Genomic DNA, 17,223 nt, shown 5'->3' on the forward strand with positions numbered 1-17,223 from the left:
TGCTGTGATGTTTTTATTTTTTGCTTCACAGGACCACTGATTTGTCGCCTCGAAGGCTGGATTTCTGCAGTAAGGTAGCGTGTTTGCTAGTCATCTTAACACGTCCTTTCAGTGAACATTATTCCTTAGCACTTTTTTTCTTCACAGGACCACCGATTCATCACACCGAAGGGTGGATTTCTGCCGGTGAGGTGATGTGTCTGCAACTCATCGTAGTACATCAGTGTGAAGATGGGTGCGATACTGCTGTTTGACTTTAGAAGCCTGGATGTGTAGGTATTCAGTCTGCAAGTCATGGTAACGCATCCTACCCCAGCAGCTTACTTACAGTATTTGCTTTGTGACCGCTTTGTCCCCGTAGGCCTCGAAGAAATGCTGAAGGACTCGGTGGCCTCTGCAGTTCAACCAGGTGCGATGATTGTCACCAATGGCAATTAACCAAAGGAAGGTTACTGTCCTAATATGGTCTGTCCTCTCCTCCGCAGATGAAGAGCACCTTGAAGCATCTGCGCGTCGTCGCCTCTGCCTGTCAGCGTGGTGTACAGTAATTGCTTTAGTGTTCTCTCTCAGACCGCACCAACAGTCTATTGCAGATGTGGAGGTAATGTAAAACCTTGTGAAACTGTAGGTATTTAACTTGTGTTTTTCTGGTGGTTTTTTTTAAATGCAGAAATTGTTTTGAAATGTCAGAAGACTTGTTTTAGGTTTGGCCGAACACTCAAGTAGAGCGTTTTGCCCTGTCTCCGGAACCCCAATGGACAGGATTTCAAACGACTCTCCGAGTTGGAAATCTCACCAAGACTTTGGCTCCGGATGGATTCGGCGTGCACCAACGTGCCCTGACTGTTTGACTGACTGAGGGTCTGGGTGGTATTGTGTTGTGCAATGTAGGGTCAAGGTTGTGGATGTTGTAGCTTAGATCCTAGAATGCCGGCATGTTGTTAGTTGGAGTTGAGCTTGTGGATTAGTCGATTAGTTTTGTGGGGGTTGAGGTGTGGTTTGGGTGACTTGACCGGGACTAAGAGCACACACAACAACCAAAAAAGGAGCAAGGAACGCCAAATGTGTCGCACAACAGGCACCAAGGATTTCTCAATGTAACATATGCATGGAAACGGTTACAGCAAGGAGACATTGTGAACAAATGAAATACAAACATACTCGGTGTTGGAACAGAGCAGCACATGACTGCTAAAGTAAAGAGCAAGGATGGAAAAACGCACAGTTGCAACAACAAATGAGCAATGCTATCAGCAAACACATTCAAACCCGGATCAAAGCTGTGGACAACTGGGAAATCAATCAGTGGCATTTCAAACCAACAATGTCACTGCAATGTTTTAATCAAGTACTTGCACAAGGGAATTGTGGAAATGCAAGTATGGGTTCTGTGACCAACATGATATTCAAATGTGCTGGGGTGCTGGTTTTTTTGGAATTTCAGCACTTTCAGAATGGTCCCTTTATACCAATGATGGGGGAAATGTGGGAAATGAATGAATAATGAATAATGTGTGTCATGGTGTGGCAAATTGCTGCTGGGTTGTCAACAAAGGTTTTGTGCTGCCTTTCACCTGGACAGGTGAGAGGTGGGGTCAGAAGATCCTTTTCTGGTCCCACCCCTTGCGTTTTGTGGTGGCATTGCATCGCATGGTCACGTCATTCCAGAAACCTGTGCTTTTTCTCTCCGTTTCTGTTGCTTATCTGTCAGGTACCCACTGCCACCCCAACTCCACCTAACACTGTGGTGGTGGGGGGTGGAGCAAAGGCCAGAATCTGAGCTGGGGGACAAAAGTTGACCTGCTTGTTTTTTTTGTCAATAAATATGTATTCCACATTTCCACAGCGTGTACTGGAAGTGTCCTAACCCCTAACCCTAACCCTTTAATCCTGTTTGTCATTGTCATGTTAACCTTGTTTAATAATGGTCTTCTGTACCGGAGGGGTGGTCTTGACCTGGACAGTTTTGGCCAGACTTGCGTCACCACAAACCCAAACATGCTTTTTGTAATGGATCCATTTCAGTCAATACAGCCGTGTCCAGAATTTGCCTTTGCAGAAATGAGCACGACACGTTCGACAATCGGGGCGCGCCGTTGACGAGGAATGGTAAGTGGAGCTTGCAAGCGAAGTGTATTTTGAAATGCAGTGTGCGTTTGAGTTGGCGATTCACTGACATGTTTGTCTCTTGTCTTCCAGATGGTCCGGTGACGTCACTCCCCGGCATCGCTGCGTTCCGGCCTGCGACCTTTTGTTTATTTTTGTCAATGCCATGTTGTGAAATGACTGAATAAAAGTTGTTGATGGAAGTTTTTGTGGTTTGCTCATATTTGTGAGTTTGGAACATTGGAATGTGTTTTGATAAAGACAGATTTGAAGTTTACACAATTGCAGGTGTTATATTTTTGTGTGTTTTACACAGGGACTGGAGGATCTGGAGTGGGCGGTTGTGTCCTGCCAAACAGTGCCCTGGTTTCCCCTTAATGTCAAAGCCTTGGTATTGTAGTCGATAAATTGTCCCACACAATGTTGTGTGTTTGTTGGCGGTGGCTTTAAAACGTACAAGCAAGATGTGTCATTAGAGGTTGAACGCACGTTTTGAGTGTGTGAATCATGCCATGAAGTTACAGTCATTACATACAATCTGCATTTGAAAAAAAATCTGTGCCATTGCTCGTCGTAACAGTCATGCCAGCGGGTGCAGTCCAGCCACGCTGACGTCTCCAAAATGCTAAATGTTTGAAATGCATTGTGTGTTCATCAGTTAAATACATGATGTATTGCCTGCCATGGAAAGCCAAACACTTGATGAATCCTTTGACAGATGTTATTCCAAAGAGGTACGACGGCGAAGCTGATTTTGTTTCACTGTGTCCACAGGCCCGCGTGTTGTCAGATGTCGATGCAGAACCGCAGTCTGGACCTGTGAGACGGCTAGAGTTGTCCTGTCTTCCCGTCAGCAGGAGGGGTTCTGGTAAAGGTCGTTGACATTATTATTGGTTTTATTGAGGTAATGGCATTAGTGGCATCGACGTAATCATGTAAAATGTTATTTGTGTAGCATGTTGTGCATGAAAAGTTGTTTTAAAGAAACCCAGAGCCTCACCCCCAGATAGAAAGTCCCTTTTAATGTGAAGAAACCCTCACACTCTTGGTCGTCGAGCACTGTAGGCCGAACCGGCATGCTAGCGTGCTCTGCAGTGTAGAAGATGGAGTGTTTTTGGGTGATGTGAAAGGAAAGTTTTCAGATTTGTATCTTGTGCAAGACATGTTGTTGTGCTTTACTTTGCCAGATTAATTAGTTGTGTAAGGGTGTTGTAGGCTAGTTTGTATGTACTCAGATAGCCACTGTAGCCTCGCAGGAATGCCGTCATGTGGTAGAAGTATGTCAGATAAGTTGGACACTGCAAGTTTTGTGCATGAAAGTAGCATCGATAATTGTACGAATGTTGTTTGTTTTTTGTATGCTTGTCTGCACAGAGGCATGTAGCAATTACAGGCCGATTTGACCTGATGTTTAAATTGCGTTGGACTGAAGATGAACATTGTGCCAAAAAGAGCCTGACCAAAAAAGTTGCAATCCAAAGATCCTAAAGTTAACTTGAGTTTGAGTAGTATTGGGGCTACTTTGGTGTACTGGTGGAACCAGGGAACAGACTACGGCCAGAAGCAGGGTCAGTTGCCTCAAAATGCTCTCTTAATGCAGCATTTCCTTGCAGATGAATGATCGAAGCTGTAGGTGTCCTGCACGAGTCAGCTCTTGTGAAAATTCGTGGACTTGTCCGATGAGGAAAGGATTCTGGATTAGGAGGAGGAGCTGCTGCCAGTGGCAGAAAGTGTTGAACTTTTTGGTGAAGTTTCCAATCAGCTTGTAGTTTTGTGATGTGCTCACATTCTCCCTGAAGACTTTAGGAGGTCCAGCCTCCTCTTGAAAGAGCGAACACCGACTGCAGCTTTAAATGAAGCTCATTATGACGTGATGTGACGTAACGTCCGTCAAAAAGGCAGCCATTTTGGTCTTGTGCTCATCGTGCAGATAAAGCGAAAGCTGTGTTGCTCTCTGACTCGGGACCAGTGCATTTCCTTTACTCAGCCACCTCACATTGTTGCTCAAGTAGCAGGTCATTGGCATTTGCCTCAACATGTTCCAGGAGTTCTCTCAGGAGGCGATGCTACTCCTTCATCCGGGGTATAGCCCCCTCTCTTTTCCAGTGGGGTTACCCCAGCAGGTGCTCACAGAGGTCCTTCTTATCTGGACAGACGTGGCGAACAGCTGCATCGAGCTGGGCCAGTACAGAACCTGCTCATATTTCAGATTTGTGGGTTTCTGTCGAAGCTGCCATTGGAATGTGTAAATGTATGCCCGGTGAGTCTGGCTGTGTCATATTGGGCTTGCAGTATCGTCAGCTCGGACTTCAGGGGAAAACACCACGGGTTTCATTTGACACCTGTAACTAACAAGGATGCAAAATAAAGAATCACACAGTGACCTGCATCCCTACCTCAGAAGCCAAAGAGATGGCACACCGAAGGAAAGAACCAACCTCATGTTGCGACCTGCCGGACCTCTGCCCGAACAGCACTTGCTTCCAGTACAATGGGATCACCTGTCTCCATTTGTGGCTAATCTGTACATAGAAGAAGTGGAGAGAAGAGTTCCTGTTGATACCTGGGTTAAAGACCCATGAATCGGAACGGTTCACAGAACACATCAACTCAGTGGACGTCAACATGAAGGTCACAATCTGGCTCTCTTGAAGGAAATTCTGCAGATGCTTTGCTTTAATCTTCAATCTCTTGCTTTAATCTGGCCCTTTTTCCTCCAAACCTTTGGACCTTGAGTCCTGAATGAAAGGCACGCTTGACTTTGTATGTTGGCTCAGGCTTATGAGCGGCCTTTGTTTGTCGATTTGTTTATTTATCGATTTATTTATGTATTAATTTATTTCAGGGACAGTGCATATTAAATAACAAATGTATAAATATGCCAGAGTTAGACAAAGGGCTATTTTCCATTTGTTGGTGAAACCCGAGGATCTGAACAGCTCATTTAAGTGGATCAAATGTGGATCTCTGCCTGAATATTATTAAGTGACATTAAACGATATGCTTGGACACAGCGCTCCTTAGCTATGAACTGTTGCATATGGAGGGAGTCAGTGACGGTCCTCTCATGTCTGCAGCGTTGCTCATATTGAATCAATGTAATGAACATCTGTGCCGGTGTTTCGAGTTGAGTGGATGATTAGTGCGTTTCACAGCCTGCGGTCGTCATGTGGATTTTGTTTTGTGCAGTGTTGCATGTTTTTTAGCAGCACGTAGTCTGTGTCCTGTTTCGTTCTTGCATCCTGATTGGTTGATAATGGTCTATGAGGGATCACTGTAGTCTAATTTTGTTCAATTCCTCTTTTCGTGGGCTCTGTGAGCTGGGAGTAATCTACAAGTATATACTAAAAGTAAGTTATTGTGTAAAATGTGTCCCTGAGTGTATAATATGTGGAATGGAATGGACTGTTTTTGACACATATGTAAGGGAGTGTTTCTTGTCGCTGTAGCTGAGGGGTTGAGGCTCTGGGTGTGTGAAGTGCTTTGAGACGGTTGAGATTGTGAGACGTGCTGTTGAATTGAAACAGAATTGAACTGAATGTGTTTTTTATGTAGGCTAAGGAGAAGGAGATGACGGAGATGAACAGAAATGGTGGAAATGTAAGCAAGACTGCAGGTATGTGTTTTTTCTGTATGTTGTGTAGTCGGACAGATTTGGAAGTTCTAAAGTTTATGTCTTGTTGTGTTTATGCCGTAGTCCCTGGTCCTGGCCCGGCCCTAGCCCTGGTCCTGGCCCGGCCCTAGCCCTGGCCCCGGTGTGAGGAGCCACAGCAGCTGTCGATCAGGTGATGGTTTGTCCTGGTGTGAGTGTTGTGTTTCCAGTTAGCGCTCAGTAGTTAGAGATTTTGATTGTACATCAGTGTCGTTACTTTGAACCACTGTGTCCTCTGAGCGGGTCAGTACTACTTCCTCGTGTGCAGACATAGTCCATATTTTTCCAGGTCAACTTCAGAATCAGAATCAGAAATACTTCATTGATCCCAGGGGGAAATTGCTTTTATTCCAGGTGCTCCATGTATACTCAAAAAGACAGGTTAGAAATATAAATAAGGTAAAGTAATAAGCGTAAGATAAAAATAAAACCTAATAAATTCTAAACATTAATAAACATTCAAGTAAAATCCTGGCAAGTGAAGACTGAAGTCATATATAGTACTTGTACTGTGTGCAGTAAAATCTTGTCTAAATAAATCCAATATGGATAAGATTACAAGACAGTGTTAGATCTGATCTCAGAGGGAGGAGTTGTACAGTTTGATGGCCACAGGAAGGAAGGACCTCCTGTGGCGCTCAGTGGTGCATTTGGGAGGGATCAGTCTGGCACTGAACGTACTCCTGCACTTCAGCAGCATGTGTTGGAGAGGATGGAAGCTGTTCTCCAGGATCCCTGCAGCTCAGACAGCATCCTTCTGTCTGACACTGCACCCTTCTGATCAGTTTATTGAGAGGCGGCACAGAGGCGGCACTCCCAGGTATTTGTAATCCTCCACAATGTCCACACTCTGTCCACCGATGGAAACTGGAGCCGCGAGTGTCTTGGTCCTCCTCAGGTCCACAACCAGCTCCCTTGTCTTTGCCACATGGAGCAGCAGATGGTTCTGCTCGCACCATGTAACAAAGCTGTCAACCACAGTCCTGTACTCAGACTCTCCACCTTTGCTGATACATCCCACTACTGTGTGGTAGCTGAAGTCAGAGGTGTAGAGCGTGAAGAGGAAGGGAGACAGGACTGTCCCTTGTGGGGCCCCAGTGCTGCTGACCACTGTATCAGTGAGTAATGTTAGAACAGAACGAGTCAGTATATAGAACGCCTCGAATTAGATCTTGTGATTACCTCTTGGAATTGCAGAGGGTTGCAAAAGCTTAAAAAGGTAAAGCAGGTGATGCAGAGGTTGAAGTCTATAAATCTTCAGGAAACTCACCTGGCATCAGGTCAGGAAATAAGGGTTAGGAGGAGGTGGCAAGGCAATGTTCTATCAGCCCCTTTTAACTCTCAAGCAAGAGGCGTTATGATTCTTATTCATAAATCAGTCCCATTGAATATTGATAAGATAATAGCAGATAGGGCAGGTAGATATTTAATAGTTCAAGCCAAACTTCCGACGGAACCTCTTGTGTCGGTAAATATTTACGCCCCAAATAATGACGACCCAGATTTTTTCAGTAGTCTGTTTTTTAACCTTTCGTCTCTCTATGGTCAGTATATAATTGCAGGTGATTTTAATTGTACTTTGGACCCATCTAAAGATAGATCCACAAAATTAGACAGATCTCATAGTAAGAGTAGAGGAGAGATATTTGGAGAGAGAGAAACCCTAATACTTTATCTTATTCATGTTTTTCTAATTCATACAAATCATACTCCCGAATTGACTTTTTTTTAGTCTCTGATCATGCCCCCGTTAATATTTGCTATTTGGACCCAGGACTGAGAAAAGATCCACCAAAATGGAGATTGCAGCAGAAATGGCTTTTAGATCCAGATTTTATTTCCTTTCTTGAAGATCAGATCGACTTGTTTTTCTCGGTTAACCAGTTTGAAACTTGTGCAAGTACAAGATTAGGGGTCAGATAATCTCTTTTACAAGTTCAAAAACTAAAAGATGGAAACAAAAATGACTTTTATTAGAGTCTAGACTTAGAATTCTGGAACCACAGTATGGTTTACTGATTTTGAGAGCGCAGTATAATGAAATGTCAGCCATAAAAGCAACTGGGGATCTTCTAAAACTTAAACAAAGCTTCTTTGACCAAGGGGAAAAATGTGGTAAAATTTTGGCATGGCGCATAAAAAAGCTTCAAACAGAAAGATCTATAACGAGTCTCAACTCTGATAATGGTGAAAGTATAACAGATCCTATTCTAATTAACTCAGCTTTTAGAAACTATTATGAAAATCTGTATAATTCTGAGAGTGATTTTTTATTTATTTGAGTCTATGGAACCAAATACATTCCTAAGTAATTATATTTTTCCACGAATTTCAGAGAAGGACAGAAATAGTTTGGATAAGGAGATAACTTTAGCAGATATAGCAGAAGCTATAAAAAGTATGAAAACTGGAAAGGCAGCAGGACCTGATGGTCTGCCGATTGATTTTTACAAGAAATTTTGCTCGAAGTTACAGGTCCCTCTCCTTGAAATGTTTCTTGAGTCCTATCAGAAGCAGATTCTCCCGCCCTCCTTAAGAGGTGCCTTTTAAATTCAGATTTAAAAATTCTATGTAAAATATTGGCAAAAAGGCTGGAGGTTATCCTTCCAAAAATTATTCATGAGGATCAGAACGGCTTTATTGTAGGTCGACAATAGGGGTGGGCGATACTGAAGATTTCAGTATCGATCCGATACCAAGTAAATCCAGGGCCAGTATCGCCGATACCAATACCGATACCGATACTTTTACTTTGAAATTTCATGATCATAAATAATTATTTGTTTGCCTCCTTTTTTTGCCTTTAAATAGATTATCGTGATTAGCAGAATAATAATACACAAGAAACATTTGTTAAGTAAATCAAGCTGCAAACAAAAGTGCAGAACTGTATAAGTTTGAAATTTTAACTTCACAATCATGTCAGCAATGCTCCTTGTGACAGCCATGGCTCTTGGTGAATCATGCAGGTGTAACAGCACGACTAAGATACTTTTATAAAAGTTTAACACCTACCTGCATGTAGTCTAAATATGAAGAATAAAGATCCTTCAACAGTTATCACCAAAGCATAATTATATTAATCATACTGAAATACATATCATTATATAAACTTATATAATTACATTATTAGATATATTTTGGAATTTGAGAAAAACAAGATTTATTTCAGCTGGTGATATGATGACTGTTCAGTCATTCTGCTAAAATTGCATGTCTTATCACAGCACTCAGAAAGACACCATTAATTCATGCTGCAGATTACTCGATCTAAACCTTCACTTTTTAAAACCATCTACCTGTGTTTTGCAGTAAAGCCTCTGTCAGTCAACTCTCTGGTTCATGTTTGGGGATCTGCCTCTTCCTCCTCCCTCTGTTTACTCTGCAGCTCCGCTTTGGGCTATTTGGGATATTTAGATCGATTCGCCCACCCCTAGTCGACAAGGATTCCACAATGTTAGGCGAGTATTAAATGTCTTGCAGTCTCAGAAAGAAGAAATGGACACAGCTTTGCTTTCCCTCGATGCTGAAAAGGCATTTGATCGTGTGGAATGGGGTTTTCTGTTTGATGCTCTTAGTTGTTTTGGGTTTGGAGAAAAATTTTGCAATTGGGTGAAGATCTTATATAATGATCCATACGCAGAGGTAATTACCAATAACAACCTTTCTAAACCAATTAAGGTAAATCGAGGGTGTAGACAGGGATGTCCACTTTCACCAACCCTTGGCAATTGCAGTGAGGAGTCATAAAAGAATTTCTGGTATACAATTAGGACAGTTGGGCCAAAGGATAGCTCTTTATGCAGATGATGTCATTCTTTTCCTTAAAAATCTGGACAAATCTATCCCAGCTCTTATGGAGCTTATTAAAAATTTTGGAAGGGTTTCTGGTTACAAAGTGAATAATCAAAAATCTTATACTAATAATACTGCTAATGAATTCAAACGATAGAGCTAACCCCCCAACTCAAACTCGTCAATTCAAAACTGTTAATTGTTTCACTTATTTGGGAATACAGATCACTTCCCTGTTGGGAGATATTGTGCAGGGTAATTACACACCTCTTGTAGAATCTGTAAGCCAAGCTCTTAATAATTGGGTATCGCTCCCTATCTCTCCAATGGGTAGAGTGAATATAATCAAAATGAATACCCTCCCTAAGTTTCTCTATCTCTTTCAGAATGTCCCCTTGCCTCCTCCTCCTGATTTTTTCTCTAAAATGAATAGACTGCTCAATGACTTCATTTGGAGGAATGATAGAGGAGGGCTACAGTGCCCAAACTTAAAATGGTACTACTGGGCAGCGCAAGCTAGGACCCTTGGAATGCCTGCATTTTTGTACTCTAACAATCCAAAAAATCTTAGAAAAGCTACATCAAACCCAATACTGAAAAGTATGGTTTCAGTTTGGTCGGAGATACAAAAATATCTGAAGAATACATCAGTCCTGTCCCAGTTATCTGCACTGGAGGAAGTATTAATTGAGGACCCCCTTTTTTTATGGTTTGTTAATGGCAACAGTGGAATTTAGCTTGTATAAAAGCTCAGAGGCAAACATTAAACACACGCTTAAAATTATTGCAATATAAATGGCTGATGAGAGTTTATTTGACTCCTGCAAGATTAAGTAAATTTAATCCAAATGTTTTAGACTTGTGTGTCAAATGCAGGGCAGAGAAAGGCACATTGTTGCAAATCCTACAAATCAATATTGAACTAGAACCTAAATTTTTTATCTTAGGCATTCCTCCCAAGAGATATAAGGTAAAACCTAGAGAGCAAATGTTTATTGATATATGTTTGTTACAAGCAAAAAAAGGTTATTGCTTTAAGCTGGAAAAAAAAAGATTACGTACACTCTTTTTTAAATTTAATTTTTATTTTCTTTTAATACGTTAAACACAGTGTATACAGAGCGTGCCCAGAACAGACATAGAACAACAAATAGGTCAGTCATCAGTCCGGTAAGAAACTAACATTCAGGATTCGCCTACAGCACATTCCCACAGAAGATCATTCACGGGCTACATACAATACAGGCAGAAAATAAATGATTAATTGTTAATAATACTGTGTGTATTTCCTCCAGTATTTTTCACATCTTTCGGCAGCACCCCTCAGGGAAAGGGTCATCCTTTCCATAACATAGATTTCCTGCACTACCGCCCTCCATTCCACCACCGTTGGAGGTTCCTCGCTCAACCATCTCCTGGTTATAGATTTTTTACCGCTCACTAATAATATCCGCAATAAATATGTATCCCGTTTTTTTTAGTCCTGTCGGCAGATTACCTAGGTAGGTGGTGCTAAAATTGAAAGTGAGCGTCAGTCCAATTATTGATCTAATTTCTGTCATCACCTCTGTCCAGAACAAGGCTATAGCAGGGCACTCCCAAAAAATGTGAAAATGACCAGCTGACATATTACCACATTTTCTCCAACATTGACCGTGTTCAGGACATTTGGTTCTTTGTCCTTTCAATTTGGGTGTTATGAAAAACCTCTCTCCAAAGATCCGAATTAGTAGTTATAGATTGTGTTTTACAAATATTTAACCAGTCCTCCTCGGTAAGTGTTATATTAGATTCCCTTTCCCATCTAGATTTAATGTAGGTTGTGGAGAGACCTCTATTTAGTTGCAGTGATGAGTAAATCCTGGAAATTATTTTCTTATTGTTATTACCCTTATATGCATCAACAAATATCTTGTTTCTCCAAATGAAAGATATCTTGAAACCGTTGAAAACAGTCCAGGCATTCTTTAGATGAGATAGTACAGTAGGAGGTGATACCCTTAGTAATCCAATGTTTAAACCTGTTGTCCAAATTTGCTGGGGTAAATTCTGTATCATAAGCAATCCACCGTAATATTCGTACGTTTCTTTCAAAGTTGTCATTTTTAAATTGTTTATACCAGATGTTTAATGGAACATTGATCCATGTATTAAACTTTTCCGATTGTTTTCTCTGTAGCTTATTATCTCCCAAGAAAGCTTGGAGAGGTATCGTAGTCTGATTCTGTTCTAGGTCCTTCCATTTAGCTTCATACACCAATACACCAAAGAGCGTAATTGTGCTGCCCTGTAATAGTCTACCAGGCAGGGTAAAGCCCTTCCCCCTTTATCTTTAGGAAGCTGTAATGTCTGGAATCTAATCCTGGGTTTTTGTTTTCCCCAAATAAAGGTGGATATCATTTTATTCCAATTATTGAATTGTTTAGGGGGTATTTCAACTGGAAGTGATTGAAAGAGGAAAAGCAGCTTTGGTAATATGTTCATTTTCACTATCTCTATTCGATTGCACATACTCATAGGTAGTAATGACCAACGATTTAGGTCCATTTTGATATTGCCGGTTATAGGATTGTAGTTAATATTGTAAATGGATGAAAGATCTTTGGGAATATGGACCCCTAAGTATTTGATTGCCTTACCGTTCCATTTAAAATTACATATCCCAGTTCTGTTACCCTGTGGTTTATATTTAAAGGCAAGTGTCTGGGTTTTATTTAAATTCAACTTATATCCAGAGTATGATCCAAAATCTTGGAGAAGGGATATTAATTTAGGCAGGCTTATATTCGGTTCTGTAAGAGCCAACAGGATATCATCCGCATATAAACAAATCTTATGCTGCACATCTCCAACCTGTACACCGGATATCTCATTGGTTTAAAACCAAAACGTTTAAGGGTCAAGTACAGATAGTCCCATCGGACTGAGTCAAAAGCTTTTTCCGCATCAAGGCTGATAATCACTGATTCAATATTGTTACTGTTTATATGATCAACTAGGTAGAGAGCCCGTTTCACATTGTCCTGGATCTGCCTTGGTCTGTGTCTATAAGGTCTGGGATTATATCTTCCAATCGTTTAGCTAGTATCGATGCAAATAATCTATAATCAATATTTAAAACAGATATAGGTCTATAGGAACTACAGTTTGTCTTATCTCTACCCTGCTTGGGGATTATTGAGATTACCGCTTGTCTCCATGACATAGGGGGAACTCCCCCCTTTAGTTTCCCTAAACTTTTCATACCATTCAGATGGGTAGCCATCAGCACCTGGCATTTTATTTGATTTCAGTCTTGATATAGCTTTATTTATTTCTGCATCTGTTATCTCTCGAGTTATTATTTTGTTCTGTTCCGTTCCTATAGATGGTAGGTCTAAGCTAGTCAGGAATTTGGACACATCACTTATACCAGCTGCTTCAGGCTGTGCATATAAATTAGTATAATATGTCTCAAATGATTTTTGAATATCCTCTAATTTATGACATGTTTCATTTGTCAGGGGATCTTTCACTTTGTGTCCTCCATGCTAGAAGTCTTTTAGATTTGGGACCATTTTCATAAAAGTTCTGTTTAATTAACTTAGCCCTTCCTGCTATCTGACTTTCATAAATATTATTTAGGGCTTGTTTTGTATGTAGAATCTGTTGTAGGACCACAGAGTCATTGCTTTCCATATGTTTTTCAGCCAGTTGTTTAATTTGTTTATCTTTTTCCTTTTTCTTCTGAGCAGACCATCCTATAAGTTTACCCCTAAGAACTGCTTTAGCAGCATCCCAAAGTGTACTTGGAGAGATAATATAATCTTTTATTTCTTTCTCTATATATTTCTGAAAATGCGGGTCATTCAAAAGATTTGTATTAAGTCTCCACAAAGTTTCTTTAGGTTTGTTGTCTAAGTGTAATACCAAGTAAACCCCTGCGTGATCAGAAATGTCCCTCACTCCTATATCACAGTTTATTATTCTGTGTCTATCTAAGTTGAACATAAAAAAATAATCAATTCTTGAGTACACTGAATGGGGATGAGAAAAGAAAGTAAAATACTTATCATGAGGGTGGAGATCTCTCCATATGTCGATCATGCCAAATTCTTTAAGCAGTCTTTTAACATATATTGCCTCAGATCTCATCTGTTTTATCTTATTTGAAGAATCCATGGTTGGGCACAGTTGAATGTTCCAGTCTCCTCCACATATTAACACCCCCGAGGTTTCTGCCGATATTAAATTAAAGACTTTCTCAATCAACTGTTTATTAGTTCCCGGAGGCCTATAAACATTCAGTAGGGTGACTTCTTTTTGGTCAATAAAGCCCTTAACTAGTACATAGCGTCCCTCCTTATCATTAATTTGAGAAGAGAACATAAAATTTATTCTGTTTGAAACCAAGATTGCAACTCCTCTTTTATTCCCTCTTTCAAATGATGAATAATATGTGTTTTTAAAACCCATTTTCCTCAACGTTTTTGAAAGATGCGTTTCTTGCAAAAAAATTATATCCTGTCTCTCTTTTTTCATTTTAGCAATCATTTTACTTCTCTTTATAGGGTTCAAAGTGATAACTTTGTAGGTTTGATAACTCATTTCAACTAACAAAGAGAGAAAACATCTGAGTATTCAAACTGACTAGATGACCTGAACAAACTTCTGTCTTATGAACCAAGACAAAACTGAACATGTAACTACACACTTTACACTCAATTGACTTCCACTCATGAAGTATGAACTCAACTTCAAGATTTGGTGGGGAAACCCTTAACGATGAAGGGGCCCCATCCCGTGCACGCTGATATCTCTGAATAGTGTTGTCTAATTTCAGAGCAGTGCACATCAGAGTTACACATAGTTCCCCCGCTCCACGGTCAGTTAAAATGTTTCAAGATTATGATAGGATAAATCGCATTGTCTCTGAATGTCCATGTTTACAGATCTGTTTATTGGCGCCTTTCAGCCCACGATGTTATTAAGATGTTTCTTTCACCAATCTCTTACATGTAACACAGCCTCTCTATTTACTACCTGACAGCCCTGTAGCATTCATGTCCCGCTGAAACGTCTTTAACTTCTCTTGGATTTGTCTCTGGCGGTCTAGGTCTAGAGCTGTCCAATGTAAATCCCCTCTTCTTAAGGTCATCCATTGCCTCCATTGCACTGTTGTAGAAGATGGAGCCGGTGTCAAACAGCACTTTGAGCTTTGCAGGATACAGCGTTTGAAAACGCAGCCCGTTGTCTTTTAACACCTTTCTGATGTCGGCATAGGCTCTCCTCTTTTTTAATATCTCGGTTGGGTAGTCTTGTTCAAAGAATACTCTTTTCCCCTCAAAACGCAACTCCCTCTTCTTCCAGGCAGATCGGAGAACCGTTTCTTTCATTTTATATTCCTGAAAGTAGATTATCACAGACCTTGGGCTGGATCCCTGTGGTGGCCGCGGTCCGAGGGATCTGTGACAGCGCTGTATCCCGAGTCCGGCCTCGGGGAGAGCCAGCTCCGAGTTAATGAACTTCTCAAAAAAAATCAAAGATTTGTCACATATGCTGTCTGAATCTGGAGAGAACTAGATTTGTCTTACTATTCTGGTTTGGTGAATTCTTGCAGAATGTACCCCGGGAGTTTCACATCCCGTTCACGGTCGTCACCACCGTGGTGCGGTACCTGCTCTGCCGGACGCCGTGAGGCATCATTGTGACGATGGCCACCTTTGGCCAGCCCGGGCTCATCGGTCCCGTTGCCAGCGTCATCCCATCAATTGTTGCCAAGACCATCAACCCCCTCATCTATATCCTGATGAACAAACAGGTGAGTTGGTGACGTGCCTGTGGTCAGGGGTCAGGGGTTAAAGCGCAGAGGTCTGCAGTGTGAACGAAGGCGGAGATTTCATATGTAAAACAAAGTCGGCGATTGGTGAGTGAGCGTAGCGTAGCTGTGTACTTGTAGTCCTTTGTGTGTCTGCATGTGTCTGCAGGCTGGATTTATGGTGAGCAGCTGCTTTTGTGACCCATCAGAAGCAGCTGTGTACGAGCTAGGAAGCGTTCCAGTAAGAGGTACCAGAGGAGCTCAGAGAGGTTCTGGTGAGGGAGGCCCGTCAGCACGTCGCTGCACCTGCGTCACAGAGAGAACATGTGCACCTGGACGCACCGGGTCAGTTCAGACAAGCGACGGGCCAAACGGGTCCATGTCAGCGAATGATAGTGTTGATGTTTCAAGTAGAACCAGAGGAGAAAAGAGAAACATTGTGATGTAGAGTTGTGTAGTGTTGTCGTTGTGACGGCCCCTGTCGGAGTGGGACCAGTGATCCCGTTTGTTGGCGATGACACGTTGTGATGCGTTATAAACGAGGGATGTCCCGATCGGGTTTTTTTTGCCTTTGAGTCCGAGTCCGAGTCGTTTGATTTTGAGTACGTGCCGATACCGAGTCCCGATCCGATACTTTCAAGATTCTCTATAAAGGCGGTAAATAGGATTTCAGACACGCAGCAGCTCATCGAGACCTCGCACCAAAAGCAACTGTCATACCTAGGCCTGTCACGATAACAGATTTTGCTGGGCGATTAATTGCCAAGAGAAATTATTGCGATAATCGATAATATTGTCGTTTTGAGACTATGTTCAACTAATACAATGGTAACGACGTATAATGCAAGTACACCCTTTAAAGATCAAGAAACTTTAATTTCTAAAGAACATTTAACACTGGAAAGGCCCCAATCATCAACATTATTATTATTTTAATAATATTAATATTATTATTATGAGTAGTGGTAGGCGTATTACCATGGCTTATCTGAGCATAGTCGATGGAGTTAAGTCAAACCAACTAGCACGTCATGAGCAACAGAGCCAAACAACACGCACTCTCTGGGAGTGGGCTGACCTGTAAGCACATGTGCTTGTGTGCGCACGCGTTTGCGTTTGCATGTGTGTATGCGCATCAGGCCGCTGCAGACAGCTGCAGTGAAACAAACGCCACCATGTAGACAGAAACACATAGAAACTGACAGCAGAGCTGGCACAAGAGGACTGGGCAAGAGGACTAGACTGGGGGGCGCTGCAGCGACTGCTGCCAGTGAGAAGGCAGAGAACTTGCCAAGTCGCGGTGAATTGTGGCAAAGTGTTGAAACGGTGTTGTGCAGCTTCACAGCTCTCTGTGTCGCTGTAACGAGACAGAGGTCTGCACAATGAGTTAAAAAATAAGATCTACCTGTTGATTTGACACATTTTAAGACAGAAGCCGCGGGCCATATAAAGTCCGACGGCCTTTATACGCTACAACGCACCGGAGAGAGAGAGAGAGAGAGAGAGAGAGAGAGGAAAACAAACCAGCATGCAAATGTCATTTATCGCGGCCGAAAAACGGTAACAAAAAAGGTAATATCCGATTCCGATCGAGTCTGAAATCACGTAATCGGGCCCGATTTGCGATCACGTGATCGGATCGGGACATCCCTATTATAAACTGAGTGTGTTTGGTTGGTTTGACAGGAGCTGAGGCTGAAGCCTGTTAAGCAGAGCGACAGGCATGTGCGGATGCAGGTGCTGTGTAAGTGTCGTGTGTGTGTAGTTTATGTTATTAACCAGACGGTGTTGTGTGTTTTTTGTGACGTTGTGTTTTGTTCCTGAAGGTCCTGCGAGGTGTTTCCTGTCGGTGTGGTAAATGTAAATGTGTGTG

General features: G+C 41.8%; 2 long non-coding RNA genes across 2 annotated transcripts; both read left to right on the forward strand.

Moving 5' to 3' along the window:
- Positions 1–160: 160 nt before the first annotated feature.
- Positions 161–602, forward strand: LOC114447375 (uncharacterized). The gene is made up of 3 exons (XR_003671835.1): positions 161–272; positions 362–409; positions 486–602. It is a non-coding gene; the product is annotated as an uncharacterized LOC114447375 (long non-coding RNA).
- Positions 603–2,893: 2,291 nt separating this feature from the next.
- LOC114447397 (uncharacterized) lies at positions 2,894–15,321 on the forward strand. The gene is made up of 4 exons (XR_003671840.1): positions 2,894–2,980; positions 5,662–5,722; positions 5,804–5,891; positions 15,153–15,321. It is a non-coding gene; the product is annotated as an uncharacterized LOC114447397 (long non-coding RNA).
- The last annotated feature ends 1,902 nt before the right edge of the window (positions 15,322–17,223 follow it).

The sequence above is a fragment of the Parambassis ranga genome, chromosome 15, assembly GCF_900634625.1.
Source record: "Parambassis ranga chromosome 15, fParRan2.1, whole genome shotgun sequence".
Lineage (NCBI taxonomy): Eukaryota > Metazoa > Chordata > Actinopteri > Ambassidae > Parambassis > Parambassis ranga.